A 10,409-nucleotide genomic window follows, 5' to 3' on the forward strand; every position below is an offset into this window, starting at 1 on the left:
GTAAGTACAATGAGCATGTCTTTTGTTCAGAAGATAGCATTCATAACACTCCCTATTCTCTGGTCTTACGGTCTTTCTAGCCCACTTTTGTGATGTTCCTTGGGTTGGAGTAAACAATGAACTATTAAAAGTCAGAGATGCAACAGTCACTTATTCTCATCACTTTGACCTATTAAGAATCTCTGTATTTACCACCACCCTATGCAAAATGAAGCTTCTCTAATAAGGCTGAGAACAACCTTAGTCTATGGATATATATATATATATATATATATATATATATATATATATATATATATATATATATAATTAGGTTAACTATATGACCATTTAGAAAAATTCATGTTGTAAATTCCTTTCTAGGGCTTTTGATCTTTCTAAGGATATTCTTTCAGCCAGGTTTAGAGTAGCAGATACATATTTCCACCCAAGAAGCAGGTTTCAGGTATAATCAGGATGGTGTTGGTTAGCATGCCCCTAAACAATAATCTCACCATTACATCAGTGGGCATTTCTTGCTGGGCAGGTCAGGCTTGTAGCACATTGGGTCTAGAGCATCTCCAGAAAGAGGTCAGGTTGATCATGGTGATCAATCAATCTGATGTGTTCTTGAATTCAGTCTTCAATCATTTTATTAAAAATTTGCATCTGTGTGCATCAAGATTGGTTTATAACTTTCTTCTTCTTGTATCTGGCTTGATTTTCAGGGCAATCCTGATTTTGTCAAAAGTGTTTGGTAGGAGCTAGAAAGATGGCTCAGTGATTAAAAGCATGTACTGGTGTCTGTGAATTGTGTCATGTATTGTGGCCATGGAGGCCAGCGGGTATTGGATCTCCTAGAACTAGAATTACAGATAGTTGTTAGTCACCATGTTAGTGCTAAGAACTGAATACAGGCTTCTGAAAGAGCAGCAATTTTTCAACACTGACCTAGCTGTTTAACCCTACTCTAGGATTATTTTTAAACTGTAAGCACTTGTAGTTGTAACCTCCTCATTTAGGACTGCTTTATGCATACCATAGGTTTAGCTATATTGTGGGGAGATTGGAATGGTGGACAGGAAATATAGTGAAAAATCACCAACCCGTGTCTCAGTCTAATATGACCATTGGAGGTTCCTGGTAGACAAACTGTCATTTTTTGAATGTTCACTTTTGTCTATCTTATCATCTATATTTGATTTTCTGTCCCCCCTTTGATGCATTCTACTGGAGAGATCCCCATGGAGTCTCTATATGACTCATTGAATTTTTCAGTATGGCATTTTTAAAAAATGTTTCTATCTCTTTATTGATATTCTACTATCCATATTCTTTTTTTTCTTTTTTTTTATTATTTTCTTTATTTACATTTCAAATGCTATCCCGAAAGTTTCCTATACCCCTCCCCCCACCTCTGCTCCCCTACCCACCCACTCCCACTACTTGGCCCAGGCCTTGTCTTGTGCTGGGTCATATAAAGTTTGCAAGACCAAGGTACTATCCATATTCTTAATTGACTTTCTTATTTAATTCATTCACTTATTTTTGTTCTCTTATAATTTATTCTGTGTTTTTTGGTGTCTTTTTAAAAAATGTACTTTGAATTCTTTGTCTGGAATTCCATCTAATTCACTTTCATCGGGGAACATTATTGTTGAATTAGTAATTTTTAGGAAAGGCATGTTATCTTTGTTTCTAATGGTTTTTGTGTGGGGGGGGGCAGTGGCTTTTGCCTTGATCATTCTTCACTTAGGGCAGATAACTAGTTACATTTCAAAATGTTACCCTTATTATTTCAGTTAAAGTAATTTAAATGTTCAAAAGGGACTAAACACTTTTAGCAATGAAATGTTTTTTTTCTCTGCTATGTTAGTATTTGAGGTTCTAAGTTTAATCCCTAGGATTCCTGTAAAAGTGGAGTATTATTGACAAAATAATAAAAATATATGCCCTCTCTACAGTAATAATCAGACAACTCCTTTAACTGTAGTCTTCTTAGGAATTAACATTTATTTTATGGTGTGCATTAAAATTGAAATATTAGTTATTATGGGTATGACTAAAACCAGCACAAGACAAGTGGGTCCAGGAAATGTAAAGGTAAAAAAAAATTTAAAGAAGAACAAAGAACAGAGTGGATGAGGCAGTTTTGGATAAGGGTGGAATGAAAAGAAAGAGGCCACACCTCTGAGCAGACAGACCTTCAGGAGTCCCGTTACAAGCGCTGTTACTGAGTCTCTGCTGATGTTAGATTACAAATAAGTACTATAAATAGGTGTGAGTTGGGTTATGGAATGCTGGTCACATCTTTGGGGGATTCTTCAGGAGTCCCATACTGTTGTGAGCAATATTTTCTAAAATAAAGCCACTGATACGGGCCCTGTCTTTCATGGGATAAGTTGCCAACATTGTGGTTACCTCTACGCAGGAGTTTTGCATGTGTGATAGGCTTAGAGCCTTCGCCTAGGTTCCCTTATACACTCTGGATCAAACCAAGTTTCTGTCTTACTAAATATTATGCATTTCTGATGCAAAGTTTCTTCCAACCAGTCTGCAGGCATTCTGTTGACCTTGCTTGAATGTACAATAATGAGTTTCTTGAGATTGCAGTTTATGGAGAATCTAGGACTCCCAAGACCAGACTCAGGTCTTTCTACATATTATCTTGCAGGTGCTTCAATAACTTTAACTTTTATAGTTAATTTTTATTCTATTTAGTTGGAATACAAAGTAATGTGTTTTATTACCGCATGTTCACACATACTTTTGAATGGTGGATAGTTCCTTATCCCCCCCTTCATTTACTCTATCTTCAGGCGCTGTATTTTTCTTTACTACCTGCTCACATTCACTATTCCTCCTTCCACTTATATGTAATTTATGTTCCATTACCTGCCCCTTTAAAGTCCACAGTTTTACAAGCACACACACACATACACACACACACACACACACACACACACACACACACACACACACACACCATGGTCTGCATATGAAAGAACATACAGTATTTTTCATTCTAAACTGGTGTCACCAAAATGAATTGATATAGTATTTCTCAATTCCATCCATTTTTTTCTGTAAATCGTTTATTTACAGCAGGATACAATTCTATTATATGTAATGTCATAGTTATTTTTCGATTGCAATAATAATAAAATGTCATGAACAAGGAAATTTAGAGAAGAAAGGGTTTATTTAGGGCTTACAGTTTCAGAGAGTTAGAGTCTATGACCATAATGGTGGAAAGCATGGGAGCAAGAAGGCAGGCAGTAACTAAAGGTTTACATATCGAGACACAACGTGAGTCAGAGCCAGAATTTTGTGAAATCTCAAAGCTCACTTGTAATGATACACTTCCTTCAACAAGGCCACACTTTCTAATCCTTCCCAAGCAGTTTCACCAATTAAAGATACATTAGTCAAATATATGGGCCTATGAGGGCATTCTCATTCAAAGAACACATATACAAAAATTTATTTCTTATTTTATTTTATTTATATTTCAAATGTACTTCCCCTTCCTCGTCCCCCCTCCACTCCCCCTCATCCACTCCCCCTTCTCTTCGCCTCTATGAGGCTGCTCTCCCACCCACCCACCGACTCCTATCTCACTCCTCTAGCATCCTCCTTCTCTGTGGCATCAAGCCCCCACAGGACCAAGGGCCTCCCCTCCCACAGATGCTAGATATGACAGTCCACTGTTACATATGTAGCGGAGGCCTGGGACCAGCCCAGGCTCTTTGGTTGTTGGCTTGGTTCCTGGGAGCTCTGAGGGGTCTGATTAGTTGATATTGTTGTTCTTCCTATAGGGTTACAATGCCTTTCAGCTCCTTCAGTCCTTCCCCTAACTCTTTCATTGGGATCCCCCGGCTCAGTCCAATGGTTGGCTATGAGTATCTGCATCTGTCTCAGTCAGCTGCTGGTAGAGCCTCTCAGAGGACAGCCATACAAGGCTCCTGCCTGCAAGCATATATTGGCATCAGCAATAGCCTCAGAGTTTGGTTTCTGTGCCTGGGATGGATTTCAAAGTAGGGCAGTCTCTGGATGGACTTTCCTTCAGTCTCTGTTCCATTTTTTGTCCATGCATTTCCTTTAGACAGGAATAATTCTGGGTTAAAATTTTTGAGATGGGTGGGTGGCCCCATCCCTCAACTGGGGGCCATGCCTATCTACTAGGTAGTCTCTTTAGGCTCTATCTCCCCACTGTTGGAAATGTCTAATATCATCTCCACTGGGTCCTAGGAGCCTCTCACATCCCTGGCATCTGGGACTTTCTAGTGGTTCCCTTCTGTTTCCCACCCCCCACTGCTACTTATTCATTCTCCTGGCCCTCTGGACTTCTCTTCTGTCTCTTCCCATATCTGGTCCTGCCCTATTTTTTTTCTCTCCCTTTTCTCTCTACCACCCAATTCCCTCCTCCCCTTTGTCTCCTGTGATTATTTAGTTCCCCCTTCTAAATGGGACTGAAATACCCATACTTGAGCTTTCTTTCTTGTTAAGCTTCATATTGTCTGTGAGTTATATCATGGGTATTCTGAACTTTTTGATTAATAACCACTTATCAGTGTTTGTCTGGGTTACCTCACTCAGCATGATATTTTCTAGTTCTATCCATTTACCTGAAAAATTCATGATATCCTCATTTTTAATAGCTGAGTAGTATTCTATTATGTAAATGTACCACATTTTCTGTATCCATTCTTCTGTTGAAGGAAATCTGGGTTGTTCCAGCTTCTGCCTATTAAAAATGAGACTCTTATGAACGTAGTGGAACATGTGTGCTTGTGATATGGTGGTGCATCTTTTGGGTATATGCCCAGAAGTGGTATTGCTGGGTCTTCAGGTAGAACTATGTCCAATTTTTCTGAGGAATTGTCAGATTGATTTCCAAAGTGTTTGTTCCAGTTTGCAATCCCATCAGCAATGGAGGAGTGTTTCTCTTTCTCCACATCCTCACCAGCATCTTTATTCATTAATCTGTTGATGTATGTTTAGGCTTATTCCATTCCATTCCATTCCATTCCATTCCATTCCATTCCATTCCATTCCATTCCATTCCATTCCATTCCATTCCATTCCATTTCATACCTATTGTCAGTACAGCGGCAATAAAAGTCCTATGTGAGTATCTCTGTGGTAACATATGGAATCTTCTTGATACATGTCTAGGAGTGGAATACTTTGGAAAGATGGTGCTTTCATTTTTAATGTTTTGAGGAAATAATACTGAAACAGCAAAGAAAATAGGCCCAAGAATTGACTAATGGAATTATATGAAATGAAAAGGCACAATAACAGAAACTTGGAACATATTGCAAATTCAGAACACAGAACACAAAGACAAAGCGCTAATAGCTAGACTATGTGAAGAACTGAGAAAATTAAACACCACAAAAAAGTGCTACAAACTTTCTGGCACTGACTTAAGCCTTATCTCTGCTGCCTAGATTTTGTAGTACTAGAAGGTGGTATGAATACTAATAGAGAGAAGAAGTAATTATAAATCTTGCCCATCCAAATGGATATATCTGGAGTATATCATCTTTAGTGAGGTAACCCAATCACAAAAGAAGTCACTAGATATGCACTCACTGATAAGTGAATATTAGCCCAGAAACTTAGAATACCCAAGATACAATTTGAAAAACACAAGAAAACCAAAAAGAAGGAAGACCAACGTGTAGATACTTCATTCCTCCTTAGAATAGGGAACAAANTACCCATAAAAGGAGTTACAGAGNCAAAGTTTGGAGCTAAGATGAAAGGATGGACTATCCAGAGACTACCCCACCCGGGGATCCATCCCATCATCACCCACCAAACCCAGACACTATTGCACATGCCAGAAAGATTCTGTTGAAGGGACCCTGATATAGTAGCCTCTTGTGAGGCTATGCCAGTACCTGACAAACACAGAAGTGGATGCTCACAGTCATCTATCGGATGGAACACAGGGCCCCAAATAGAGGAGCTAGAGAAAGTACCCAAGGAGCTGAAGGGGTCTGCAACCCTATAGGTGGAACAACAAGATGAACTAACCAGTACCCCCAGAGCTCGTGTCTCTAGCTGCATATGTAGCAGAAGATGGCCTAATAGGCCATCATTGGGAAGAGAGGCCCCTTGGTCTTGCAAACCTTATATACCCCATAGAGGGGAACGCCAGGGCTAAGAAGTGGGAGTGAGTGGGCAGGGGAGCAGGGTGCAGGGAGAGTATAGGACATTTGGTATAGCATTTGAAATGTAAATGAAGAAAATATCTAATAAAATAATTAAAAAAATAAATCTTGCCCAGTTGTGAACCCCTGTATCACAATAAAGACTGGATTGCAAGGATATACAAGTGTCAGGTGCAATAGTGGCTTAAATTTTATGGGAATAACCAACAACTTTCTGAATGTATTTAGAACTCACCCCATAAAAGAGAAATCATGTCTGAAACTATTACTGGGCCAAGAATCTATGGCTAAAGAGGTTATTGGTCCTACGGGAGAATCTACTACTATTGTTCTTTTAAATATATGTAGTATTAAACTGACTCCTAATGGCATCATTATACATATAGATTAGTGCATATCTTAACCCTCATCAGAGATGTTTCTTTTATTAGTAAATGATGATTAATAAAGAGATCCATATCTTATCACCATATATGGGCTAAGATACTGAAGAATGCTTAGCCCTAAATAGGTCCTTTATATCATAGCCTTTCTTTTTATTTCTTTTTCAATTTTTATTAGGTATTTACTTCATTTACATTTCAAATGCTGTCCCCAAAGTCCCCTATACCCTCCCCCTGCTCCACTACCCACCCACTCCCACTTCTTGGCCCTTCTTGGCCTTCCCCTGTGCTGGGTCATATAAAGTTTGCAAGACCAAGGGGTAAAACAGGACAGCTGCACATATAAACTCACAGAGGTTGTGATAACATACACAAGACCTTCTCATGATCAAGAAACACTAAATACCAGCATGGAACAAAAAGGAAGTCCTGAGTCTCAACCCTAGCTGAGGATGTATTTGCAATTGACGACTGCTTTGAGAGGGAGAGTTAGTTTTCTTCCAGGATGAGGCTCCTGATAGGCTACCCATGATCCTGTGCATGGCCCTACATTCATGTGCATTCTGGCAGTGCTGAGTATATTTAAGAGTATTGTTTGAAAAATAAGGACATGAATTTAGGGATATTAGTTGGGGGTTGAAGGAAGAATTGAAATAGAAGTTATGGAAGGGTCTGGACTGATAAAAATCCATTGTATATGTGTCTAAAATTTTCAATTACATATATACATACATATGTATATACACAAGCACACAGTAGCAACAGCATGAAATACAAAGTATGTTCTAAGTCAGTGCTTCATCCTGGCTGGAGGAGAGTCTATAGTCTGTCTTTACCCTAGTTCTAGCAACCAGTATCCATACTGCACCAAACTCATTTACAGACTTCCTGTGGTCTGTATTGGTTCTTCCCCTCTGTGGCAGCATGGGCAGTGTTGAGATTCTTCTCTCCAGACCCCCTTGCCACTCTTCTACTGGTAGCTCTACATTCTTCACAGCTTGTAGTCTAGTGCTCTCCTCTGGGAGCTGAACCATGTTTCATGTTCCCTCTGTACTCTTCCCTTATTCCGAAGGAAAGTACTAAGGATGGAACATGGTAGTGGAGATGATGAGCATTGTGAGTTTCTCAATGTTAGGCTCCCTTACCCTTCTTCTGGCACTTGTTTTGTGGGATGCTCACCTGTCTTCTGTAGGTGCATCCAGTCTGGTTGGCTTCAGTCTGTCCCAAGGTCTTAAATTATTCCCAAGGTTCAGCTACCTGAACACTAGTACCTCTGGGAAATGGTGGGGAAGAAAAATTTTGAGTATTGGGAATATTTCAGTGAAAAAGATTCTCTGGCTATTCTTTATCATTCTGTCTGTTATTTAGTGTGGCTCAACTTGCTCTTCCATGGCTCAGATTTCCAGTAGTACAAGCTGTCTCTTTAGTGCTCTGACTGTGCCATATGTTTGGAGTCCTTCAGGTCATGTGCTGCTGAGATTCTGCTCCACACACATTGCTTAGTGTGTCTGGATTTACCATCCCAGCTGGCTTTCTTCTAGGGAAAAAAAATCACACCTAGTCTTATTTCTGCTTTCTGTGGCTCTTTTTCTCAGTTCTTTATTTGTAGGTTTTTTTTTTTCTATTGAACTTGTGGCTTCACAGATGCTGTTTCTGATATACCATTTTCCCAGAATCCTCCAGTCATCTACAAGTGACCTAATGCTAATACTGTGGTAGAGTGCAGAGGAGAAGGTTTTCCCAGCATCTCTCTTCCCTCTACTGCTCCCACATGTCACATTTGCTTCACCCCCCCCATTTTTCACTCTTTTAGATGTCTGTTATTGATATATAATCTGAGTCTCTGAGTCTCTCTGGTGACTTATTTTTGTCACTGGGATGGGGAGTCCTCAAACTGAATGAATCCCTTCATCATGAGCTCTGGACTGTTCCTTTCCGGCTATAAAAAGATTTCCATTTTACTTCGATATCAGGCTAAAGTATCACTTTCTTGTCTCTTCTGACAGTTACTATCCAGTTACTTCTCCAGTTTATTTTCTGGAGATTCTAGCAGGTTGTACTTTCTGGTACTGTGAGCGCTTGTCCCAAGGATGGGGGCTTTTGGGTCAGATCCAACTTGAATCTTCTAAGCCCCATGTGTTATTGCAATAAGAGCTTACCTTCAACCTCTGGGAGGCAACCATGTACAACAGAAGTAGCCTATATTATTTGGCGAATCTCTGAGACTCATCTGATCAGCAACTCTTAAGTGAGCATTTATGCATAATACTTGGGCTTTTGTTAGTTTTTGTTGCTCTTTGGGGAAGCATTGTTTGTCCAAGTGACATAACTCAATTATATATATATATATATATATATATATATAATGTAAGAGTGAAATACAGTAAGACTTGAGAAAACACATTCATACAACTTTTATTACAGTTTATTGGTATATTTGTTTATTTATTTTATTTTTTATTACTTCATTTATTTACATGTCAAATGTTGTCCCCCAGTCTTCCCCTCTTCTTTGACTCTTAGAGGGTGCTCCCCCACCCACCCACTCTGGCTTCACCCCTTTAGCACACCCCTTCACTAGGGCAACAAGCCTTCATAGGGCCAAGTGTCTCCTGCTGTTGATGCCAGATAAGGCCATCCTCTGTTACATATGCAGCTGGAGCCATGGGTCCCTCCAGGTGTACTCTTTGGTTGGTAGTTTAGTCCCTGGGAGCTCTGAGGGTAGTGGTCATATTGTTGTTCTTCGTATGGGGTTACAAATCCCTTCAGCTCCTTCAGTCCTTCATCAAACTCCTCCATTGGGGATCCCATGCTCAGTCCAATGGCTGGCTGAGAGCATCCTCCTCTGTATTTGTCAGGCTCTGGCAGAGTCTCTCAAGAGACTTCTGTTTCAGGCTCCTGTCAGCAAGCACTTCTTGGCATCAGCAATAGTGTCAGGGTTTGGTGTCTGTGTATTTAATGGATCCCAACGTGGGGCAGTCTCTATTTGTTTATTAGTTGTTCGTCTGTTACAGATGTTATATAACATCTGCACTATTCATGGATTTACATGATCTCTGAGGGGTCTAGGAATGAATCCTCCACAGACTACCATACCTCTGACTGGGTAATTTATAATATTAATGTGCTGCTCAAAGGAGGCATCTGACAGAGTAATATATAAAGAAATGGATTTTATTTTCCTTCTCAAAACTCAACTGAGTGCATCGACTTAGTGCCGTTGTGCTGTGTTACCCATGTCAAATCATGGAAGGTCAAGAAACTCTACAACTGCAAGCAAGGGAGAATCGAACTTGCTTTTATGACAAATCTATGTGTGAATAGAACTCACTCCTGCAATAACAGTATTACTCGACTTATGTGGACAGATTCCTCAGGATCTAAAGAAAATCTCCACCTCTGAACACCATTACATTGGGCATTGTTTCTAAAACATAAACTTTGAGAGACATATTCAAGCCAAGACAAGGAGGTATAACTTAAAAGTACTTATTTTGTTCCACTTTAAGAGCTCTTATGTAGGTAGAGGGGAAGGCTGGATGTTTGGCAGATTAATTTTAAGGTTGTTGTTTTTTTTTTTTTTTGGATATTTTCTTTATTTACATTTCAAATGCCATCCCGAAAGTTCCCTAAACCCTCCCCCGCCCATGCTCCCCTACCCACGCACTCCAACTTCTTGTTCCTTGCATTCCCCTGTGCTGGGTCATATGAAGTCTGCAAGACCAAGGGGCCTCTCTTCCCAATGATGGCCAACTAGGCCATCTTCTGCTACATATGCAGCTAGAGAAACGAGCACAGGAGGTACTGGTTAGTTCAAATTGTTGTTCTACCTACAGGGTTATAGCCCCCTTCGGCTCCTTGA

The sequence above is a fragment of the Mus pahari genome, chromosome X (assembly GCF_900095145.1).
Source record: "Mus pahari chromosome X, PAHARI_EIJ_v1.1, whole genome shotgun sequence".
NCBI lineage: Eukaryota > Metazoa > Chordata > Mammalia > Rodentia > Muridae > Mus > Mus pahari.